Source organism: Sylvia atricapilla, chromosome 3 (assembly GCF_009819655.1).
Source record: "Sylvia atricapilla isolate bSylAtr1 chromosome 3, bSylAtr1.pri, whole genome shotgun sequence".
Lineage (NCBI taxonomy): Eukaryota > Metazoa > Chordata > Aves > Passeriformes > Sylviidae > Sylvia > Sylvia atricapilla.
Window position 1 is genome coordinate 86,869,111 of NC_089142.1, and position 25,153 is coordinate 86,894,263.

General features: G+C 40.5%; 1 protein-coding gene across 3 annotated transcripts in view; it reads right to left on the reverse strand.

The window, feature by feature from the left end:
• Nucleotides 1-25,153, reverse strand: part of EPAS1 (endothelial PAS domain protein 1) — a 76,011-nt gene that overhangs the window by 40,442 nt on the left and 10,416 nt on the right. The window lies entirely within an intron of this gene.

The window sequence follows — 25,153 nt, forward strand, 5'->3', positions numbered from 1 at the left end:
TCAAACTAGCAAATCCATTTTTTGCTGAGTTTATATTTTGCATTACTTTCTGCTTGGCAAATCCCTAGTTCATTTGAACCAGAATAATAAAAAGGGAGTTTTGCTGACTGTGGGGCACACCATAGCGATCTCAGAATCCACACCACTTGACTGTCCCAGAGATGTGCTTGCAGACGCTAAGCAGCCAGCAGTCATGCTTACTTGGCCTTAAAATTCCTTTTAAAAGTATTTGTAACCATTCTACCTGACAAGCAGTTTATTCTGGATGGCATGCTGTGCTTTTGAAAGCTCCCTCCGTTAAAGTAATAAAAGTGACCATTGGTAAATAAAAAGTGCTAGAAGCAGCAATTTACTCACTCCCCGTGAACTCAGGCCAAACTGCGAAAGCTGTGAAGGAAACCCATACACAGCGCCATGCAGATCCCTCCTTATACCTCTTTCCACTGAAAATAACTATTTCTAAAGCTTGAGAAGACACCAGATACCCAAGTTCAGCACACCAGCAAGAGCAAAATTAAGGGAAAGGACACAGTTATTTTCAGATGGATGAAAAAACCCCAAAACCAGTTTGAAATATGTGGAGTGCTCATGGAGGGCAAGTGCTAAAGCAGGGTTGCTTCCCACTGGAATACAGTACCCAGTACACAGACAAAACAAACTCAAAGGACGCCAAAATGGGGAATTTGTTAATAAAGGAAACGAAAGTTCGAAGGTAACAAGAAAGGCTACTAACAGAAAGGGCTATTACAAAAAAAAAGGAAACTAAGTATCTTCCACCCTTCCTTTAAAGCTGCCTAACTTACAGTAACTCACTACAAGCTCCTTGGCTTGTTTGCAGAATTTCTTGTACTTATTAAATAACAAATCCTTGCTAGTTCAGCAAAGCTCAGCACCTACTGCAATAGCAATATAGATACAATTCCTCCTGAAGTTTAAAACCAAAGGTGAGATGACAGGAAAATGAGAAATCTGAGTGTCTCAGGGAAGAGTCTGCATTAAGAGTGAGGAACTCATTTCCATTCTCATTAGGATGCTTGGCACAGCAATAGAGGATTGATTTGGCTACTACAATTATGCTATCGAGAGATGAGGCTGAAACAAATACCAAAGTTCTGGTGCCTTCAAACATATTTAGGATTTACTAAGTCCGTATCACTCCAAGACCCGCCAAGCTGAGAGTAACACAGCCAGGAATAGGTTTTTTCTTCACAGGGGATACATTTATATGTATTTTAAAAGTACACATAAGACTGTAACTTCTCCAGTGTTTGAAGCTCTGGTTGTAGCTTTAATCATAATAATTAAAATGTATTTGGTATGTATTTTATTTGTTTTCATCAACATTCTTGGCACTGATTTCTGAAAGAAAAAGGGGGGAAAAAAGGTGGTACTAAGACAAAAAGCATTATACCCATACAGTTTTAAAATGTTTATAGCAATGGCATCGTTTTTTTTACCACTAACTGCATTTAATGCAGCAACTAAAAAAAACATTTTGCATGTGCAATTTAAGGTATCACTGTAAAAAAAGTTATCACAGCAACTATGTAGCACTTTGGAAGCTCAGTGTTGCAAACCTCACTGCAAGAGCACTGACATTTTTTAAAGCATTTAGGTTCACAATATGTCAACAGAGTCTGATAAATTTAATCATAGTAAGCAAAACAATGTCTAAGGATTTATGTTCTTCCTTTTTTTCTCTGGTTTTATGAGTACCTTGAACAGAAAGATAAGTATTAGGATTTCGGCAGCCATTAATCTCTTCCTGGATTATTTTACAATGCTGAGAGAGCCGGCCTGTCCCTCAGTTGCCACGCCAGCACAAGCCTGCTACCTCAGATGATGTGCCAAACACTTTGTGTCCGGGGCAAAGCACAGCCCCATGGAACCACCTGAGGCCACAGCATGCAGAGAAGATGCCAGGCTGCTGATCAGCTGTTAGAGCAGATAGTGGCACTGCCTTTTTTTGTCTATATTAGGGCTAGATGACTTTGTTCTGGTTTCGTTTTCAGGAAGTATCCTGCTCAGAGTCCTTGCATGCTCAGAAGGCACCAGTGCTGCTCACAGAGGATCACCTTTGTAAAGCCCCTACAGCTCACAATTAAAACAGATGAGTGAAACACATCCTCTGTCTTCTCAAATATTAGGGACATTTGGAGAGAAACAGAGGAGGAGAGCATATGGTCAAATCTCAGTGGAACAGCCAATATTCTCAGTTCAGGTCTTCTCTCCCCAGACTGGTTTTTGCACTGCTCTGCTACATCAAGATCACGGATTCCTTCCCTGTGGCAATCAACTCCAACACCAGCCAAGACAAGGCAAGCTTCAGCCTAAAGAAGGCCCAGCACCACTCTAAACAACACAACAGAAACGACTGTTTCAACATTGGCCAAAACTGAACTTGCTTTTTAATCAGCCAAATCTTTTTTTGTGGATGATAAATGTATCATTCTGCTTTTCTCTCCTGGAATCACACTGCAGGGATGGGGATAAGGCTGGTTATGACAATGCACAACCCCAGATGTCTATCAATGATTTGTGTTTGAGAGATTACAGATCCTTATCTTGGGGCCTTACTTGTAGTAATCAGTCAATTTTGACAGCTAATCTAGAGGTCCATACACATTGTTGCTCAAAGGCTCAGCAGGTATTGCTAAGATCTGTTTTCAGATAACCCAACTATTTACCTACTCTAAAAAACACATATGAAAGGATGTGCTTTATCTCTTCACCAGCGGGTTAAAGCTAAAGGTGAATGAAGTGCAGTTTGCAGGCTGGGGGGGAAGGGGGATGGTGCCCGTAGTTAAATTCAAAACCAGCCTCATTTTTCAATGGGGCACTGAGCACATCCCCAGCCCATAGCAAACCACAACCAGCATTATTTAACAAGATGGCGCAACTGCAGGCAAAGAGGGACGATTTTTCAATTCAGCTTTATTTCAGGCCTAAGGGACAAACACTGCCATAGCATGACTTTGCTATCAGTGGTATGCGTACCTACACTTCAGCCCCAAACCCACTCAACTGTAAACAGTTCAGAGAGTCACGCAGAGCATTGTTGACAAATCCCAAGTTTTACAATCTAACCCAGTATTCTGCCTTGGGCAATACCCACCATTTGTGGGGGCAAACCACGGGGCTTCAGCAGGCTTGGACCAGTATGACATTTTAGTTCCTTATGCTTGCACAGTTGCTGACAGGTTCACACGAGGGGCCTTTGTGGGTAGGAACAATGAGAGAGGCGTGCACAGCACAGGAAAATGGGTGGTGACCACCAAGGGCTGGAAAAAAGCCTCTTTCAAAGGAAGGTCTTTGAAAACATTCATTACACCCCACCCAGCTATTTTCACTACAATATTTCAGTACATAAAAACAACACAGGGAAAATAAACAGCCCACCCTTCAATATTGTAGGTTCTTCATCCTCTGAAAAGAAATCAGCGAGCCATAAAGACGTAGAAATCTTTACCAAAAACCATATAAGAGGCCATCCACCAAAACCTTTCCACACCACCTTTCTTCTCTCATGCATCTCCAGGCTCTCTCTGTAAGCTGACTCAAATAGACATCCTACTGTTCAGAGTAAAATTGAAATTTGAAAGTGTATTGGCTAGTAAATACATGATAGCAAGCATTTATAGGGATTGTAAAGTAGCTGTGATTTTTTTTTCCCCTACCAATTTCAGCTAGAACTAATAAAATATTTCAGGTAAAACAGCAGCCAGAGAGAAAGAAGCAATAAATAATCCAAAATTAAATGAGTCTCTGAAACCAGCAGAGAGTTATAAACTGGAAGCCAGTCTTTAGAGATCATAAATAGGCTTGTCTCCATCAGTCAGCGAGGTTTCCAACAGAGCAAAGATAGCCCAGCCTTGGGAACACAGAAATAAGTCCCTCTCCTAAGGCTTTGGGCTGCTCTCTGATGATGCCCACTGCAGCACCCTTATTCGTAACTTCTGTCTAGAAAGGCAGTGGAGCACCTACAACAGAAATTCAGCCACTTTGTGCATCACCTTGTTTCAAGCATGAGCTCTCTGTGCTGGATGCTCTAAAGACTGCAATGGGGGCACAAGCCAACTCTAAAAGAAAATGTTTTGTCCTCTTTAGGGAACAAACTACTCACTAAAATGATTTTGCAGCACTGTCTGTTAATAAGTCATGCTTTGTCCTCCCAAAGTGTCAAATCTTCTAATACTGAAGTTAAGAGAACAGATCTTGCAACAAAATCTGTATTAAATAATGCCGAACCTTCTTTACTTTTTGGATCTTAACCATTTTAACGTGCACTTGGTAATGATGGAAGTTAATGATTTCTCCTTCTCTATCTCTTGGTGATTTATAGCCATCTATGGTATGATGATGGATATCCAGAAAGACAGACTACACAGCCATTTCTTTGGTCAGCAGAGAATAATAATTCCTGAAAATAACAATACAGATGCTCTAAATTTTGATCATTCCTTGTAACACAGCTTCCTCCACTTCCTGCAACCATGATCAAGCACAGATTCTAAGGGCCAGGCTACATTTTTTGCCCTCTGGGGTGTGGGTTTTGTCTGTACAAACATCCTGGGACACATCTCATTCTCAGCCTCTGCTTTCTCTTCAGAGGGCTGTTATTTTATACAGGAATTCTTTAATTGTCTCTCTCCTCCTCACTAAGTCATCAGGTAAGCTGGAGCAGTGATAACTCTGCATGCTGTTCTCATTAGTATTCAAAAGTCTGTTACTAGTTTAAATCAATAAAAATCAAAATTTAGTAGCTTGAACTTTTGTAAATTTTGTTCTTTGCCTACTACAAGGTAAAAGGATTGATACCAAAGGGTCAGACTTCAGCTACCTGGCCAGAAAAGCAGCAGTCACTTCAGCCAAGTTAGGCAATTCTTCTAAATTTACAGCTAAAATCAGAGCCTGGTGTGATGTAACCTGGGGGCAATCAGTAACCCCAGAACACACACCTTCAGCTCCTGGCAAAGGCCTGAGGAGTCTTCTCACCGCTGACCTGCCTCTCTGCACCCACGGTTGTGACAGAAGCTGGAGGGGCATCGAAACTCCAGCACTTGAGGAGGAAACAGTTGTGGCCCCTCAACACTCCACTCCAGTATTTAAAATATTTTAAAAATTAAGGCTTGGTTGTGTCAGGAATTGGCCGCTGGCTCCTCTGACATATCACCCTGAATAATTACTCGCTAAACACTAACTTTCAAAGGGCACTGATATAAAGGCAGTCTGTGTTGTAACACAGAGTAAATAACTGGATGCAGTCTTTCTCTTTTGGTGTTTCATGCTTTATTGCTTCCCTGCTTCTGCTGTCTACTAACTCCTAAACCGCTATGTAGCTACAATTAAAAAATGGTTACTCTGGGAAAAGGCAAAAAAAGAATTATGAACATGAGAAGCAGCAAAGCTAGGAAGAAATTCTGTACATATACAAAGGTAAATTCACATGTACACATTTCTTTATATTTTCTGGTTTTTACTTCAGAACAATGAATTAACATATCAGTATTCTGGCGTTATTCCTGTTGGAGCTTTTGCTCTCCTTAAGTTTTAGCAAACAAGGCACATATGCATATACTGGGCCTGATTCTCATCTCTACCATGGTCCCATCACCCACAGGGCTGGAGGCAGGAGTCAGCTGTAATAAATTCTGTTTATGAAAAACACAGGTAGGAAGAACTCAATTCTTCCAGAAAAGAAACAAGACTTTTTTTTTCATATGATACCACCCACAATTGTCAGCTTACTTAACAACACATTACAACTAGGCAGGTCCTGGGGATCTATCAGAACTGTGCATCTGTCAGGGTGTGGTACCTCAGTATTCAGTGTTTTGATTCTAACTACACAGCAACCCAATTTCTGATGAAAACGTCCAAGATGCACATGCTGAAATGCATGCAACTGGATCAGTACACACAGAAGTGGCTAGAGAAGTTATACAAAACAGATGGCATCTCCCAAGTCAGGAGTGAGGATGCTCTCATCCCAGTAACTACCAACACTGTTCTGTAAACATTGTGCCTCCTTACAGTGGTTCTTGGAAAATAACATTTTTTAGTCTCCTCATCCTTTCCCTAAATTATGTAACTTAATCAACTGCACTGCATAATTTCCCAAAACCTAACTGCTTTCTCAGAAAAAGAAAAGAAAAAAAAAAAAGGAAAAAAATGAAAGAAAAGAAGCTGCACTCACTGCCAAAAAATCATGGTTTTGTTATTAGAAAACACAATGGGGATGGTACAGAGGCCAAAGCTGAAGTAGGCTGAGAAACAATTGTACCACCAGCAGCAGAAGTGCAGAGGAGGGCTGAGGCAGGCGCAGAGAGAGCACCACGTACACATGTTGATACAAGCTGAATCCAAAAGGGAACATCGCTTCTTGTGCTAATGTATTCTTTTGAACTGTGTGTGACTGCCAGTGCAGTTAGCTACGTTTGTACAGAACATGCTGCTGTGGCCAATGGTAGTTATAAATATATATTTTTACCCCTTCATAAACAGGGAAAAAAAAGTCCTTTAATAGAGAATACAGAACATGAATAAATATTAAAGTCTTTTACTAGAACAGCTTTATGCTACTGTGAAATACATTTAAGACTAAGGCATATGGAAAACGAGTCATAATTAAAGAGCAAGGCATAGTACATCTAATGGAGACAATCTAAGCTGTACAAATATGACTTAATTTCATTTAACATAGTTTTTAGTCAATGGTACATTAATAAAGTAATAAGCCTTGAAGAAATACAATTCATGTACATACTACTGATTTTATTACACATGTAAAAAAACGTTAAAAGCCATTTTATTCATGACCGTCTATAAAAATTATATAGATAAACTTTCCTCCCTTGTTCTTATCATTTCTTCATACAGATAATGGACTTCTCCCAGTTTCTGTTGATTTGGAAGAAAACTTGAAGACATTGGGAAAAAATCTTCAATGACTCTAAGACAACAGCCATTACCAGAACAAACCCATGTGGATGAATATTTTAACCACAGTCACTCCACTTAAGAGGAAACCAATCTCTCAGATCACTAAGAATCAAACAGGAGATTTTCATAACTGATACTAAATAAAGTTTCGTTACCTACCAATAAATGTTTACCACAGCTGAGAACAGGTTTAGCTTTAACCAACAAAAGCCTGGCAAAACCTTTCTAAAAACACAGTGAACAAAACCAATCCACCATGTAAGAAGAAGGCTGTTCTCTATCTGCTGTATTTTCAATTAAGCTCCAACTCATAGTGAGGTAGGGCATAATTCTGTGCCTCTGCAGGCACAGGGATTTTGTTCATTGTGATTACAGCATGTTTTATTAAAAACCTGAATGATTTGTTTCCCCAAAGCTCTAGCTTGCGAACACCTCTGGCAGAAGGATGAATGACAGCATCAAACCTCATCAGCCCAGAAATGAAGAATGCCAACAACTTGTCTAACCTGTAGATCAGAGGCTGCAGGATTCACTTGAATTAATACATTTGGAACCTGAGCATTTCTTTAAAACAACAGTCTGACCAACTTAAGCAACTTTCAAGGATGGAGAACCAAAGCCAACCCACTGCAACATTTAGAAACTTGCTCTACTGGTCAGTCACCTTCACTGTCAAAATATTTGTATAGATTTTCTTTTTCCTCCATTGTAATTTGTTTCTTACTGTCTATTTTTAAAGGCCTGAAGTTATTTTGGGCACATAGGTGTACCAACCCAATACCACTTCACTTTCTGTCTCTGTTTCATACTGTGAAAAACTTCATAACTAACAGGTCTTGTGTCACTGCTATGTTCTGTGCAGAAACTAGGTGCAAATTCAAACCCAGCATTTTTAACATGAGAAAGCAGCATCAGGTCAAGCAGGAAAGAGAAAAGAATTACAAAGTCGAGTTTGGCCAGAGGGGAGAGACAGAAAAACAAGCAAGATAAGCTGTGGGGTTTCGGGAGAAAAAAAAAAAAAAAATCACACACACACAAACACTCCTCAGCCCAGTTCCCAGAAAATCCAGTGTTTGCCTCTGGTGAATGCCATTTCCCCTTCTCCTGTCACGGGCAGCAGCCCCAGCAAGTCACTCCTGAGGTGCCCCCAGAGTCACTGCACTCACCGTACTCACCGTCACACACCGCCAGCACCCGCTCTGCCGGGCACAAACATTGCTACAGACGGATTGCTCTGCACAGTGAAAACCAAAGACTGGCTACAGGCAGCAGCTGCTAAGCCTGCTTCTGTGACCTCTCCCTCCCCAGTGTTTACATGGGAAGGATGGAATGCCATAGAGTATACCCTCTGAGGTACAGTTGACTAAAACAGCTTCGCAAAGCCAGTCTCAAAACACGTCTTTCCCACGTTTTTGGAATCTGCAGCTATTTAAATTATCATCTTGAAATATTCAACTCCTCACTTCCTTGTTTTAGCATTAAAAACAAAACGGAACAACTGGGAAAAACATACTTGACATGACATGTCCCATGTCTGACCCATCTGACCCCCGCTCAGAGCAGGGATCCAATACTGACACTCATCCCCACGCACAAACAGGGACTCAAGGAGAGGAGGGAAAAAAGACATCTGGAACGCCATCCAAACAATGGTACTTGTGGTACAAAGGAAGAGGACACGGAGGACACAACTGAGATCACGATGATGGACTTGCCCGTGATACTACAAAGGCAAGGTCTCCTCTCCCAGGTGTCTCTCTGAGGAATCACACCTGTCCCTGGGATCAATTCTTACCTCATCATGCTAACTTAAATGGAGTTATCCTGACTTGCACCAATGGGAGACTGGAATACAACTCTTCAAAGTAAGTTTTATGTTTTCTTGTGTTGTTTTAATGCAAATAAACAGGAAATACTTTGCTCTCAGACTCTCCTGGGACGTGTCACACTCCTAACACCAGATGAGCTATTAAGAAGCAGTGACTGTTCAGCATGGGAAGGAACATCCAGATATCCACATCAATTCTGTTACTCAGCTACCAAGAAAGAAGGAGAAAGATTTAAAAGAGAAAGCAGGTAGAAACAACAGTTTTGGGAAAAGTTTGAAAATAAGGACTCTGCAAGGGCAAAAAAACCCAACCTCTTTCTATAAGTCTATTATAGAAAACAATGGGAGTTTCACATAATTCCAGAGGCTAAGAGAGAATGAATCTGTAAATAGTCTGTGATATGGCATTTCCAATGCCTCCATACAAATCTATTTCAGTAGAGAAAAGGATAAAATATTGAGAAGCATTTGAAATGAATACTATATAAAAAAAAGGAAGAAAGACCACGAACAGAGGTTCATTAAATTATGTTCTCTTCCACACAGACGCCTGAAACATGGAGAGATCTGGAAACCAGATTTTTATCAAACCATCTTTGGAGGAAGTAGATAACGCAATTTAGAAAATGGGATAAAGATTTGGGAGTGCCATCAGCAGATTTAGGGAGAGGAAAGGGAAAGCACACAACCAAAAAAAAAAACAAACAAACCCATGAGTGTAGAAAGACTTCAAGAATATGGAAAACATTTCCAAGCGCAGACCCAGAATTAGATAAAGAGAGGAGTCAAGAACTTTTCACCCTAAGTGTCTTGCTTCACAGAGGGGAAAAGGTGCAGGTGTGCCTGAAATACAGGAACATCTGGACTTTGTTAAGGCCTAGTTATGCAAGCATGGATCATCTTAATTAACCAGGCTTTGAGAACTGTCAGGAGGACAAAGACTAATTCTGTTTAACTCCGTGAATAACACTTATGAAGAACAAAAAGGCTCAGCCTGTACAGTAGCTTCATCAGGAGAGATAAACTTCTTATTCCCACAGTGATACAGTAAAGAAGATGAAAAAATACTGCATAAAATCTTGAAAGAGAAAAATCCACCATCTATTAAGCACCTTCTATTAAGTACCTTCATACAAATATACATGACTACAACTATGCAGATACAGTTCAGCCCTCAAAAAAACCACGAAACCGACCCCACGACCCAAAAAACTAAAACTAGAATAAACCTTATGTCAGGATCTATTTTCTGTATGCTCACATATTTTTTCCCATGTTTCTCCTCACAGGCTTGCTGTATCCTCATCCATGGCAAGCTCCCATGGCTACCTGCTCAGTGAGCCCCATGCTATCCCTTGCACATGCAGGGCCACTCCCAGCCCTCCTCAGAAAGGTAAGTGCTCCCCTAGTGAGAACACCAGTCCTGTGAAGCAGAGTCCATTTCATTTACTGAAAAGCCTTTTCCAACTTGGCCTGATTTAATTCTGCATCTCCATCTGTATTTTATACTGAGTTTTCACCAGAGATGTTCTTTTCCTATTTCCTTTCATGCTGCCATTTCAGTAGTTTTGGGAGCTACCTCTCTATTTCACTCTGTCATCAGGGAACTGGGGGCCATTTTCTACAGTGAAACTGCTTTGTTCAACATCCATTCATACCTACAAGATCACAAATAAGTAAGCAAATATGACAAACAGCAGAGTTTCCTCTGTATCTACTTGTACATCGGCATCAGACTCGTCAGTTTTGCTACTCCATTTTCTTCTCTCTCAGGTGTAAACACAGTGCCAACACATTACCCTGCTTTACATTTACCAGCTATGGTAATACAGCTTTGATGTTACTCAAAGTTTAACTTCACCGAAGCTGTCTTTAACACGCCATGAAGAGAATAATTTTGTACATCACATCCCGCCACCTGTTAGAAGCCGGAGTACACCTGGTACTCTGCACTGCAAACAGACCTCTACCACCATACCTTCAGGTTATTGCCCCAAATTTGCATTTGTATCAGTCGACTAGAATTTAGAGTTTCTTACAGTAGGGCATTGTTATTACTCAACTGTATTCCTAGCTAAATATCATGCCACTGAATTCACCTTTGAGGACAACTTTCACGTATTTGACCCGTGTTGGCAAAGAAGAATTTAGTTACTTGTTCTGCCATAAACACATTTTAATAGCACACTACCCTTCTTTCTAAACACTTTGACCATTGCTTCTGTAGTATGCCCATTCTGTGGTAATACTTCATTCCCTTTGCAGCTTCAAAGTTATAACATTATACATTTCTAAAAACAGCATCAGCCACGATAAACGCTAAGGCATACAGTACAATACAGATTCATTTAGCTTACAAGATTAACACAAAGGTTTTTGTCAGATAAGAGTACTTTAGAAAGTTCATACATGTGATATTTTCTCCTACATTACACATGAAAATATCAAGACATTATTGCAGAATAAAATATTAAAACAGTAGTACCTTTGCACATTGTATTAGCCTGGCCCTGTAAGGAATTATCTGACCAAGACCAGCAAGACTATGTGCTCTAGCTAATAACCTGAGACAGCTACACACACATAAGATGATTCTCCTCAGCTTTTCAGGTGCCATTGTCTTAGTTTTTAGGGTAAGAAGAGGGAGCTCACATACTTTATAGACTGTCTGGACCAACAAGACCTAGCCTACCCAAGGATTACCATCCTTGCAATCACTCAGCACAACAGAAATTGGCAGCAATAGCTGGAGAAGGGGCAGGTATTTTGAAGGATGGTCAGGAGCAAGTCATTTAGGAATGTGAGAGGGTAACTGTCCTTGACATTTGCAAACTGGCAAGCACTGTAAAGCAGTGTCCAGGCTGCAACTATAAAATACTTTAAGTACTGCAGCTAGAGTTTAGCAGTGGTTCCCTATTTGGTCACTCAGAACTCAGTATTTTTAAATAAATATTTTTACAAACTACAAATGTATCAGTGAGCATGTCCAGCTTTTGCAAGACACTAAACATCCTTCACATACCCTGTGGCTAATGTTTTACGCTGGACGCTGGCTATCTACTGTCAATGTAATAAGAAGTCCAAGTATTTGAAAAATGATGAGAGATCTGGTTTACAAGAAAATGGTAAAATCTAAATATTTGTAGATATGTACACATACAATCACCATGCACACACAAACACATGGGGCTAGAAGTCTTTGCCTTTCCATTTTTGAAGTTTGTGAGCAACTGGGACACAACTTCAAACTTCTCCATCTTAAATATTAAAAGAAAAGAAAAATACACAGACATACAGAGAGACAGAAAGGAAACTATGTGTCTCACACCTAAACATGAAGAATTAAGACCTTCACAATAACTACTTGTGTAACTCTTGGTAGGAGCTACCAGGGCTGCAATGACAGAAATAATTTTCTCAGTTTTCGTCATTAGCAGACAGATTCCTCAGGGTGGGATGGATAAAATGATACTGATAACTACACTTCAAACTGGGCACAAACACGGAACTTGACAATACAACAGTACAGAAAAAGAAGAGGACAAAGTAGCAGATATCCCTCAGAATCTTACCAATGCCAGGATTTAGTACAGCCATATCTGAGGCCTGAAGCCTCTACTGAAAAGGCCCTTCCTCACTCGGGAAGGGGGAGAAGACAATAAAAACCAGAGGACAGAAGTAGGTTAGAAGTAAACATTATCCATTTAAACTGCTAATGGCAAGCTCTGTTGTTATATTTTTATCAATGCTTTTCTGCAAATTACTTTTATCAGTGATAATTTAGCTTTTATTTCATTATCTGACAGAGCAGACAAAAGGAAAACAGATTTGTTTTACAACAGCTCCAGCACTTGCTCTGTCCATTAACATTGACAGACGAAGGTAAATTAAAGCTCTTAGACCACATTTTCAGCATATGTGGCACTGAGGTCCCTGTTTCTAACCAATATGTATATCTAAAGGAGAACAGATTTCATGCTAATGCTTTTATTCTCTCCACACAGTTAATGCAAGTTTCTGTATTTTTTTCTCCATTCAGTTCTGTGTGCTTCCAAAAAACCTCACAACAATCAGGGAGAATCAATACTTTAAACAAGAGAAATACTACGTTTCAGTCAACCAAAGAGTGAAATAGCACTTTCCCTCCTTCCAGTTTCCTTAAGACCATAAAACCACAGAGAAGTTGTGCTTGATTAAAATAATAAATAAGCATAAAGAACTCTTGGAGGACTTTATTTTGTTTCAATGCTCCTCTTCATCCTTTTTTTAGCAATGTTTTCAGCTATTCTACTTACTTCAGTAGAGGTAAACAGATTGCTTTATAACTTTCATCTAAAATAATAAACTTATTTATAGAAGCTAATGTAGCAAGCCAGCTGTTCTGGGCAAACAGTGGGCTCTCCATTTCAAGGATAGTTAAATGGCTTGGATTGCAAACAATTTTGCAAGAAAAACAACAAAATATTATTGACTGCTCTAAAAGTGCAAGTAATTAGTCATTTGTAATAACCATTCTAACTAAATAATACAGTCACTTCTGTTCTTTTAGGAAATAGCCTTTCACTTGGACTTAACACAAAATCCGTATTAAAAAAGCAGAATTTCAAAGTCTGAACTGACAGCCAGATATTCTGGCTTGCTCTGAGGACTACTTGTGTTGCCATTAAAAATATATATATTCTTTAATTTTAGATATTTAGGATAGTTCTTATTTGGGATATACAACCCACATAAAAGGGCTCTTTCTGAAAGGCAACAAATAATGTCATTACTAGTTGTTCAGTCTGAAATCGCTGCCATAACCCACGCATAAACATTTATTAACATATAACATATAATGCAAAATTAAAAGCTGGTAACAAAGAAATTTCTACTTTGTAGAAGCAAAATGAAAGAGTTCTGCTACCATAATTTCCTTATTGACTATTCAGGTTTGTGACAAATTACCCAAATACTATCAAGTGTCTTTTCATTTTCTAATAAATCCCTCATTTTTCTCAGTATAAGTTTTTTAAAAGTCTCAGATAAATTTAATTTCGTTTTTATGTCTCTTCAGCAAACATTACATGACCAATTACAAACAAATGTTCCTGCTGGGGCAGGTCACATTGATGAAAATAGATTAATATTAAAGCACATGGAAATTTGGAAGAGCAAGAAAATATTTCTTGGACTACCACCAAGGCAATTTTAAAGCATAAACATGAATATAATTTAATCATTTCCTTACAAGCAGCCTTCACTACAGAGCTCCCAAAGAAACGGCAAAAATGAAGTGTCAGAGTATGTATTTTAAGAGGACCTTTACTGAGATGGGGAGGAGAAAGAACATGGTAGTTGAATATTTTTAACCAGCTTTAGAGAGATGAGTCTAAATCAAGCGCTTACGAATCTTCCCTGTCATAACCCACTACGGAGGTCAAAGGTTGAAGCTTTCCCAGAGGTTCACTGTGCACAACAAACACTAAAAGTTCCTTAAATCTAGTTTATATATAACAGCAGAAGTGCTGTGGCCAGTGACATCCCATACAGTCCCATTAGTACTGAACAGGGCATAAGCAGGGCAGACAAAAGCACAAAATGACCACATTTTCAACTAGCCCTAGTACTCCTGTCTGCACCAGTTACTGCTTTTACACTCTTTACGTGCTGTGAAAGGACAACAAAACCAATCCCTTATAGCAAGACATGTCCAATGTCTGCAACAAATTGCATCTTTTTTTTCCTAATGTATTACAATTATTTGTGAACTATCATTAAGCTTTTGAAAATTTCTTGGGGGTGCTCACTTTGTTGGTGTTTTTTGCCTTTTTTTGTGTTTTTTTTTTTTTTTTTTTTTTTTTTTTGAGCAGAGACCCAGTGAATAATTTTGAGTAATTTGAGATTGTGAGCTCTGCAAGCTGGACTGGAGCAGCGAGTTCAATACCCTGCGGCAAACCTGGGGGACGCCTGGCGGGAGCTTGGCCACTCGGCCAGGGCTGAATCCCTTGGCTCTTGTGCTAGGCATCTGACCTGTACACTATTTCATGTCTATAATTTATCTGCAAACAACATCAGGGGAATCAGTAGGAGAGGGGAGGCTGCTGGATGTGTGTGCTAAACTGTCTAGGAATCTGCCATTCCAATTGTGCTTAGTTAGGACTCGCTCTTCTAATACTGTCTCAAATCAAGCAATAAAATAAAACCAAAAAGATCCAAACAAAAACCCAACAAAACACTTTTCCTTGAACTTTTTGAAACAATTAAAAAAAAAATAAACGAGTCACTATAATGGAGGTAGTTCCAGAAGAAGCTATCAGCACAATCAAAAAGGCAAAGAGAAACTACTTTCACAAGACATTGTCATCATAAGCGAGCTCAACACAAGATTTTTTTTCTGCCCCAAGCTGTTCATACAGTGCAGGGGAAGAACAAAGGGACATTAATGATGCTGTTGCACGTACTGCACAGCCTGACTAGCATCACAGAAGTGCTGAAGAGCCTGAGGCTGCCAGTCTCTTGCTCCACCAGATGCCCTGTCTACAGCCACCCACCGCCCCGCAACATCTGCTGCAGGTCCCGCAGAAGCCAGCGTCAAACACTCAAGAAAGTTGAGTTTTCACAACATGATGCAAATGAGAATTTAGCTTCACCTGGTTTGTGAACACAGCTGCTACCCATAAATCTATCTTTTTCACACTCAGGTGATCTTTGACATTACCATGCCCTACAAATATCTACAACTTGTTTGGCACATGATGTTTCAAAAACAAGAACAGCTTTGTAATTATGGTTTGGCTTTGTATATAAGTAGTGGTAACCACAAAATATATTAAAGGCTATTTGCTGTATATGCAATTCTATCAAGCACATAAATATCCCCCTCCTAAAAAGAGCCTATTTGCCTTCATTAACCATCCTGTTGTCCCCTCAGCTTTTTGGAGGGCATGTAACTATCTCCTCTCTTTGTCACTCCCTGCCTACACCAGCACCCTCCTGTTTGTAAGTGCCTCACTCCTCCTCCTTTGATATCTCAAGAGTCTCCACCACAGACTATACTTTCTTAATAGTAACAGATGCAAAGAAGAGTTTCAGCATCTGCATATGCTAAGTGCCTTGAGTTCCTCAGTAGAGTCACCCTACAGGAAGCAAATGCAAATTACTGCCTTCTAGACATAAGGCACGGTCCTGGGGACCTTGTTATTAAATCATTAACCTTCGCCTTTATTTTACCTATGTTTTCAGTATTCAAATGTTGCTTGAAATAGACAACCTTAGTAGTTCCCCATGCTGCAATTTGTTACCAAGTGCTTCACTCCAATGATTGAACACTGACAAACAAATGAGAGTGCCAGTTCTCAAGCAACAAGAAAGCAGTTCAATAATTACTGCAAAAGTTAATAATGGTGTCCCCATAAAACCTTGCAAAAATCTGTTTATCATTCCTATGCAATCCCTAAACCAAGCTTTTCAAAGAGCCCTAAATACCATTTTCTCTGCCTTCAAGGCTATGGCTCTGCACCAAACTGATGCTCCAGTTTATCAGAAGATGATGCTAACCATGGTTGGTATCTTATCTCTGTAATCCCCCAGGGTTAGGCCAAGGCTAGTGTTGTGCCAGGGGTATGTAAAAAGGTGTTTTGCTGTGGAAACAACCACATGTAATTTGGTGAAAAGCCTGAATAATTGGTACGTAATAATTATGGCTGCTAGTACCAAATGTTTGTTTTCCATAAAAAAAAAAAAAAAAAAAAAAAAAACAAGAAGAAGAAGAAGAAGAAGAAGAAGAAGCAAACCAGAATTTCATAAGAGCCCTTATCTATTAAACATAAAAGTTGGTTCACATGCATATTAACATATTAGATAAACAATCATGAGATGTCTGGTCAAAAAGCACGTATGGCTGCTGAAATCAGTGGGAAGGGGTTTTGCTGTTGATTTGGATAGAGTTAAAGTAAAGCAGCTTGGCCCCTTCATCAACTATTTCTGTCCTCTCGATGTACCCTTGCCTACAGAGGAATACACAGCAATATCCCTGGCAGGCAAAGTGAGAGGTGGATGCAGCCCTGTATCTTTCCATCAGCCCACTTAAATTCAGCAACACTTCAAGGAGGACACAGAAAGCAGAGATGCTACCCCAAAACATTCTCCCATCCTCCTTGCCTCTCAGCCTTCCCCTGAGCACTGATCCCAAGAAAGTCTGTCTGGTCAAACCTCCTGCAGTGGCTACGGGTGCTTGTGAGGACTGAAATCCAGCACAGACCCAAACCTCAGCAGAACCCTTTGAGACTGCCTGCTGCAGTAAGCCAGCACAACACTCAGGAGTCAAGAACTGCTCATCAGCCTTCACAGCTCCTGCTCCTGTCCTCCCAGCCCTCCCTCTGCACCTACAGCAGTCTCCTCAGGAGAAAGCCATGCTGCTGAACAGAGCTCCCCCCGCAGGAAGGGCAGAGCCCCTTGGTTCCTTCCCAGCCCCCAGGCAGCATCCGTGCTGCAAACGCCACCTCCACCCAAAAAGACAACTTCACCAAGCCTGCAGGGGCTCCAGTAACAGCAGAAGAAAAGTGTGCCTCTTGTCTTCTGGTAAAGTTCCCTTTACATTAAGCTCTTCTTTCAGAAATGTTCCCATACTTACTTAATAAAGCAAACAAAAAAAAAAAATGGGGAGAGGGTTTCCTATTTAGAGAAACTTAAGTGTGAACACTGCATAAGACCTCATCATTCTTTCTAGGACTTTTGTGTTAATATTTTGAAAAGGAGCATTTTCATAATTTGTACTGCACAGCCCCCCATCCCCATTGTACCCTAATGCTTTGAAAATCTAAAAAAACCAAACAAAAAAACCAACAGAAAACACCGTAAGCAACAGTTAGCATTTACTATTCACTTCTGTTTGTTCTGACAGATCTGTCAACCAGGAATCTTTTCAGATCTCTATTTTTTGTAGTATGGCTAAGACTATACTTCCTCACCATAGCATATGCTGAGTTTTAATGCTAATTTTACTGTTTTTTCACTTCACTTTTTCAAACCACATCTATTTAAGCTTTTAAAGCATATTTACACATACAAATGTACTAACTGTTCTTATTAGACCGATCCTCTAAGAGGCTAAGTACACTGAATTACTACATCAGGCAGTAGGAGAAGCTCTTCCAAAACTCCTGAGGTCCTCAGTACCTAATGAGACTGGATTTTATGGAATACATTAAAAGTGTTGTTACACACCTACAGCATTCCCTCATGTGCACAAGTCCCTAATGACAGCATACAAGTTACACTGCATGAGACACGGCATGTTCTGCTATAGTGTCACAAGGTCGGCTTTCTCTGCTGATAGACTACAACCTCTGGGCAAGTGCCATTAAAGAACTGTAAATTATAAGAATAAACTAAATTAATATTGGCAATTCTCTCTCAAGAGCAGTACCGGTATGAGAAGTCTCTCATTCCCCACTGCACACTGCCTGTGAAAGTGGTTCACAGGTGTTGCCACTTTGCCAGCTGCAGCATACAGCTCATGAAAAGCATTCTGATGCTCTTTGGCACTGTGAGCATAGCTGCATTTCTGCTGTTCCCAGTTAGCCTTTATACACACTGCCCTAGATGAGAAGTTTATTCCTGCCCCTGTAAAAGTTCAGCCTGAGAAACACCAAGCAAGCTCTCCAGCTCCAGGAAGGAGCAGGCACGCAGGCTGAAAATACTCAGTGTTAGGCGAGCTGCTCCCTTCTGCTTTATCTGTGAGCACAGGCATTCTGGAAGCGTCTATCTGCCCTAGCACATCCCTCAAAGGAGAGCACTATCTCTGCACACCAAAAGCCGACTGACGGAGGCTGCTGTACCCCCAGAGACACCTATCGCTGCTCTCCTGTGGCAGGAGACACGTTGGATGAGCCCTCAGTGTCCTTAACACATGCCTGCACGAAGCTCCAGGTGTGGCCATGTCCCCAGTGACGCGAGGGACACAGGGTGTTCCCAGCTCTGAAAGCAGATTAACGCATACAGCTACATGTGTGTTTACTTGACTGAGATCCACATTTAGACATGGATACAAGGGAACAATCCTGAGCTGTTTACTGGAACAAAACGGCCACTGAACGCAGTGGGTAGATCTGCCTGTACAGCTGAGGATTAAGCCCTCAAACCTTCTGCAGCGCCCATTCGCACATTTATAAATCATCAAAGGAAAAGGAAAAGCGAACATGCCCACATGACCGTGATCTCTCCAACACTTGGCTACATTTGGATTCAGAGAGCGTGTGTGACTTTTTAACACTGCCAAAAGATGGACTAAGGCTCAGCCCATCTTTTTTGAACAAGAGTTTCTAAATCTTGTTCTTCTATATGCAGAGTAAATTTTTAGCTCTGACTTTATAAGCAAAACAATTTTTCTGGAATCACTTAAAATGAGGTACACAGGAGGAAGATACACTTATTAAAAGAAATGTCAGGTCCTAAAATATCTCTCTAATTGCTTCCATTTGGAGAGAAAATCCATCTTTATTGACAGTGAACTGTGCTCTCCAGCTGGCAGAGCAGCGCTGAGCCCAACACCTTTTACAACACCTTTTATGCATATTCTCTAATCTTAGGGCCAACCCTAAGTCTACTTCAACCATACAATTCATATTTGTATGGCTTATCCAGGACTCCAAACCCATCACTGAGGAGCAGGCTTGTTTCTTTTCTCCATCATTGGTCAAAACATGTTCAAAACCAGGTTTACCTGGTTTATTTGGCAACCATGCTGCTAGAGCTGTTTGGTCAAGCCATACCAGGATTTCTGGCTTTTCATTCATCTGTCAAAAATGCAGTACATGTAATATACACGTCCAAGAAGTGCTCATATTCCCAATACCACAAAATGGTTTGCTAGATGTCAGTAGTATCACCACCCTATTACTCTGACAATTCTCCAACTATGGTATTAGCTGAACTAATACCATAAAATTAACCATTAAAATGTTGATCCTAAAAATACAAGGTAACAAACCAAGACTACAGACTACAGCCTTTAAGCGAGCAAGAATGCTGTCTCATAACACACATTAACCAGCAGAAGTTTATTTTCCATTAATCAGATTAAGAGACAGTGTTGCAAGAAGGCATGTGTAGGCAGCATGACTTTTTCTATGACAACTGGATAACCTGGATTCATGGAAAAGATGATGGTATGAGACAATTTAAACAGAATCTCATATAACTGTGATGACTAAGTCAATTCTAATGCTTTCCCTTAAAATTATTTATCTGTTTCTTCAAAGCAGATAGCAATTATCTGGGAGATCATACATGACCTGGGAACTACATAACAGAAAAAGATCAGTACAGTCTATTGAGTAAGTTTACAAGCATAGTGAAGTGACTAATTTTGTCATCTCTACTCTTCAGCTTTTCGCCATGCCAGGAACAGGTTTGCCAAAGAACATGAGTAACAGTTTGAAAACTGTGTTTAAATGGTGTAGAAAGTGTCAAGTTAGACAAACATCTTTCTGAAAATGAGTTACTGACAAAGCTCTGTAAGCACACACAGTGTTCTACGTATAACTACACGTGCAAACGCAAGTATTTAGAAAATAATCAGCATAAACACAGTGACATGGCACAAGCCGCTATGAAATACACTTTCAAAACACACAGAAATAATCTAGGCTAGTAAATGGTAAATGTTATTAAATACACTTGCTTCAACAATAATGCAAAAATAATGCATATTTTAACCACGGACAATTGCAGAAACAACTTGTGTGGAAGCATTAAAAACCACCAGCATGAAAATACTGTTTTCTGAAACTCCTTCCTGAAATTCCTATCACTGTCTTTAACACTCTGGATACCTGGAGCACGTTTTCAAGGCCAGTGTAAGGACTTTTAACTGAGGGACTGTGAGCAATAAGAAGAATTTCAGAGTGCTCTGAAAATGCGCTTTCATTGCGCGCTGCCTCCCCATCCTTAATTAGCGCCTACATTGGCTACAGAAACCGGAGCAACAGCGGCACGTATTTCAAAGGTGCAGTCAATCTGAAGTCGTGCCTCACGCTTATCTCGTCACGAGGCTCCAGCAGCCAACTTTACTGCCTTCAGACATGTTGGCCCTGACATACGCCCCCGCTGCCGGCGGTTTCCCCGTGGAAGGGCGCTTCCATTGGCGTCACCACCAGGACACCTCCTGCCACTGACATGGCTCAGCCGCACGTTTGCAGGGCTGGCCTTTTAAAAAGTCGGCCGTATAAAGTAGGCAGTGACCAGAATGAGCTGCAGTTATACAAGAAGCAAGGAAATATTATGCAAGACCACAGGAAGTCAGAGGAGACAGCATTCTGGGCAGGCCTGGCAAGGAGTCTGTGTGAACTTCAGCTAACAAGCAAAGCTCGGTCATTGGCGCCAAATTCAGCAGAGAACATTCCCAGTGCTGCAAAGGATAACACTCCCCATGCTTTTGCCAGTGGGCTGTGTTCCAGGACGCCATGTACCTGATGAAATGCAGATAAACCCGGGTCTTACTTTTTGCCAAGTTTTCATTTATTTTTAAAATTTGAGGCATATTTTGGTCCAACACTTGTTAGAAGTGGCAAATGGTTTATTTTCATGGCTTTGGTAATAGATCACTTGCCCTTACACTCCCTGTAATTTCAACTACAATAAGTGACCTACAAAGAAAATGTTTGGCAGAAGCCTCATTTTTTCCACACATCTTGCCCATCTCTACCTCAAGGCTCTCTGCTAATAGGATATGTGAGGATTACGGATTCCTTTTCCCTTGGCATTTTGGAATGACCTCTGAAAATACACTTGGTGCAAAAGGATGACAACCACCTTGTATATAACTATACTATTTTAGTCTGCTTCAACGTCACAAGTAATTGTTTTGGGGATTTGGTTTGGATTTTTTTTTCATTTTTGAAAGCTACCTCACACAGGTCCTAATTGGAGAAGACATTCATTTATAAAAAGGCAGCAAACTTGATTTCCCAAATAACTGATAAAATTTACTTTAATTTGGTAAACATTCATCATCTAGTAATACATGAGTTCAGAGAGGTTTTATCCTTTGTTCCAGGATTCACCTTTAAAACATCAGTGATAAAATGCTGGAGGTGGAAATCCAGTTTTAGGTTCACACACACGTACTGCCAAATAAGAAGCATAGCATGCAGAGTCTTACACAACACAAAACAATTACCAATTGTGATGAGAGTAGACAAAGCGTTCTCAAGAGAATCTATTTTATGTTTGTAATCACCCTCAAAAAACACACAATAGCACTCTCCTTCCAGCAAATACACAATACAAACAAAAACCAAAGAGCAGTACTGCCTCAACTGGGGGAAGTGATTCTGAGAAGTACAACTGATCTTCAGTAGATACCGATTGCCAAAGCCAACGAACCAATTTTAACAGTTTTCATCATTACCTTTGCTTATGGGAACAACAAAAATACACAATTCTTAACAGGAGACTCCCGCCTTCAATGCAGTTTGCACATGAAAAGGTTCCCATAACCTACTGCTCTTGCAAAAATAATTAAATAAGCACTGCAACAACACAGGAAAGTGAAAACGTTAGTGGTGACAATGCCTTCACTGTTACTGCCAGTATAACAATGCCCCAAATTAATCATAACCCCAACAATCAACACCAACACACACACAGTTGGGCCTCTCCAACCAAAACAGATCTTTCTACAGCCAGATCCAGAGTTATAGCTGTTGAGAAGTGCAGTTATTTCTCCAGCTGAAGGCAGAGATTCCTATCCAGCAGAAACAAGTCTAGCTGCACTTCTCAAGGCCTGAGTGAGAAGTACATTGGTGGTTTTAATGCGGCCAGTCTACAGCAGCCCACAGTATTGAGTGCTCGTATTAATCATAGTAGCGCAGCAGTTTCTTCATCCAAAACCAGTAAGGTCTAAGCACACTAAAGCACTCAGAAACGCCCAGAGTAAGGAACAGCATTTTAGCTCTGTTTCTGCCAAACAGCAAGGCAGATAGCTCACAGCAGGTTTTTAAAACACTGCAAGGGTTAACTAGTGACTCATGCTACAAATGCAACAAACTGTTGTGCCAACAAGGGCGCTAGCAAAAACACACTTCTCTGGATTCTGCAGACTCCTGGTGGATCCTGGAACCTGTGGCGCAACAAGCTGCAAGCATGTAGCTGGTTGGCACCTGGACTTCCTAAGCCATAGGACATCTTTCCTCTCTACTAGGAAATGGACTTGTGGTTGCAACTTTTCCCTGTCACCATTACAACACCTACTCCCAGTTAATTAATATCCTTGAGATCTCTACAGCTCTGTCAGAAAGGGAGGTAGACACACTATAACCATGTAAACTTTGATCCCTTAAGGAAACAAGCTAGAAGAGGATAATTCATCTAATCACTGTCTCATCATCTATTAAAATTTCTTTTGATTTCCAAGTAGTTCACTGACCCATAATCCTTCTCCATACTTCCTATATGCAATTCATATTCAGCTACAGCAAACTCTAATATACCTACAACCACAAGCACAGCAAGGTATTTACTTCCTCTGAGCTGGAGGAGGAAATGATTTGACTCCCAGTAGCAAGTATATCTCTAGTTTGAGGCCTTCTCTTTATTTTCCTCCAGTACATTGATTTCATATTCCACAGCTTCACTCAATCTCCTGGTATGGGAGCAAACAGAGTGCACTGAAATACATCTGCCCACCAAATATTCTTTCTTATAACTCTAAATTAGAACTGCCTTCCTATACAAGTAACAGTGTAAGAATGGATGCTTGTTTTACTTTCCTCATACCTTACAAAGGTATTTCATTTGCTTAATCCACTAAGACCTGAAGCGAAATGATCATGAAACCCTCTTTTAAGAGGAATGAAGGTTTGTATCACACACAGCTGACATTTTATTTTCCTCAAAGGCATTTTCACAAAACAGTACCCAGAGGTCTAAGACAGGAACTTAACTCCATTTCAATAAAAGTTCTAGACATTATGGACATGGAGGTTTTTTGGTACAAAAGCCAGAGCACTTCAACTGTTAATTAAGGTACAAAAATTAACTTAAGAAAACCAAATCAACAGGAGCGCACAGCTCAACAAATGCCTCAGTAGGCTCTTTCCATGGCTGTAACCTACTCAACATGCAAGATGCAATATAAGATGAAATCATTCTACATTTGCACTGTATTCATCATATGACTCCCTCTGAAGGAATGCTCTATAATGACTTCACATTGGCAGTGCTTCTTCTTAAAAGGTTTTAATAGGTCAGGTGGTGTGCGCTCTTCCTCTTTCAGCTCTGCCTTTAGGTGGACTTCTGCTCCACATTAGCCACCACTGCATCCAAAATCCCTACTGTGACCTGCAATGCAAACTTTGCTCCCCGCTTTTTTTATCCCTCAGGTTAGAAGAGCTCTGAAAAGCCCCTATTTGAATAAGCACCATTTGCTGTCATCTCCTTCCTTTAAAATATTTCTTTTTAAAAAGTGTCAGAAAACAATAGTGCTGGTCACTCTGGTTCATTGCTTCATATCTGCCATTTTAAGAGCTGGAATTTAGTTACACCATGTTTACAGTGACATTTAGGTTTGAGGGGTGGGGGATGTTGCCCTAAGATTTGGCAGGCAAGGGGAAGAAGTGTTATACAGATAACTCGGCTTCTTGCACTATCTTCTTCAGGGCCTGCACACACAGCGTGCAAAGCTGCCAAGTCTGTCTAAAATGTTGGGCTTTTCTCACTGTTTCTTCTTTACACTAAACACTGTGTGGGCTCTGTCTTCAGGCCCACCCAGGCACCTGTACCCAAGAGAAGCCTTAACTGAATGGAGATCCATAGGCTTCAGTCTCTGAATGAGATTGTGTATGCTGACCTCTAAAACCATGTCACGCTAACCCTGTACGTCAGCACTCTTCTACTTTCTTAGAGCTCTCAGTTCAAAGAAGCTGAGAGCAAATGATTGCTGGCTGGAACCCTGCTGAACTCTCCATCTGCAGAAAAGACCACTTTTTTTCATGACCGTCAAGTCCTCCTTTTCACTCCTATTGCCCCACGGGTTGCTCACCTACCTGCTCCATGACGAAATCTGAAAGAATAAAGGGTTTTTATCATCTCTGGGATGCTTTCAGGGTGTCGCAATCTCCTGCTGCCGCCATCAACACCCCCACCTTCTCAATTGCTCGGGGCGTCTAAATTGCACATGGATCTTATATGACAGGAGGACAAATTCAAAGGTGAAGCAAACGAAGGTGTGGGTCACCCGTCAGCATGTGGGTGTAACCTACATATTGAGGGATCATATGGAGTGGTGCAGTAAAGAAAGCAATTAACCAGGTAATATAGGAGTGAGAGATAACCAAACTCCTTCCACTTGACAACCTCCTATTAAAGCATTTTCAAGTTCAGTTTATTCTACAAGCTTCT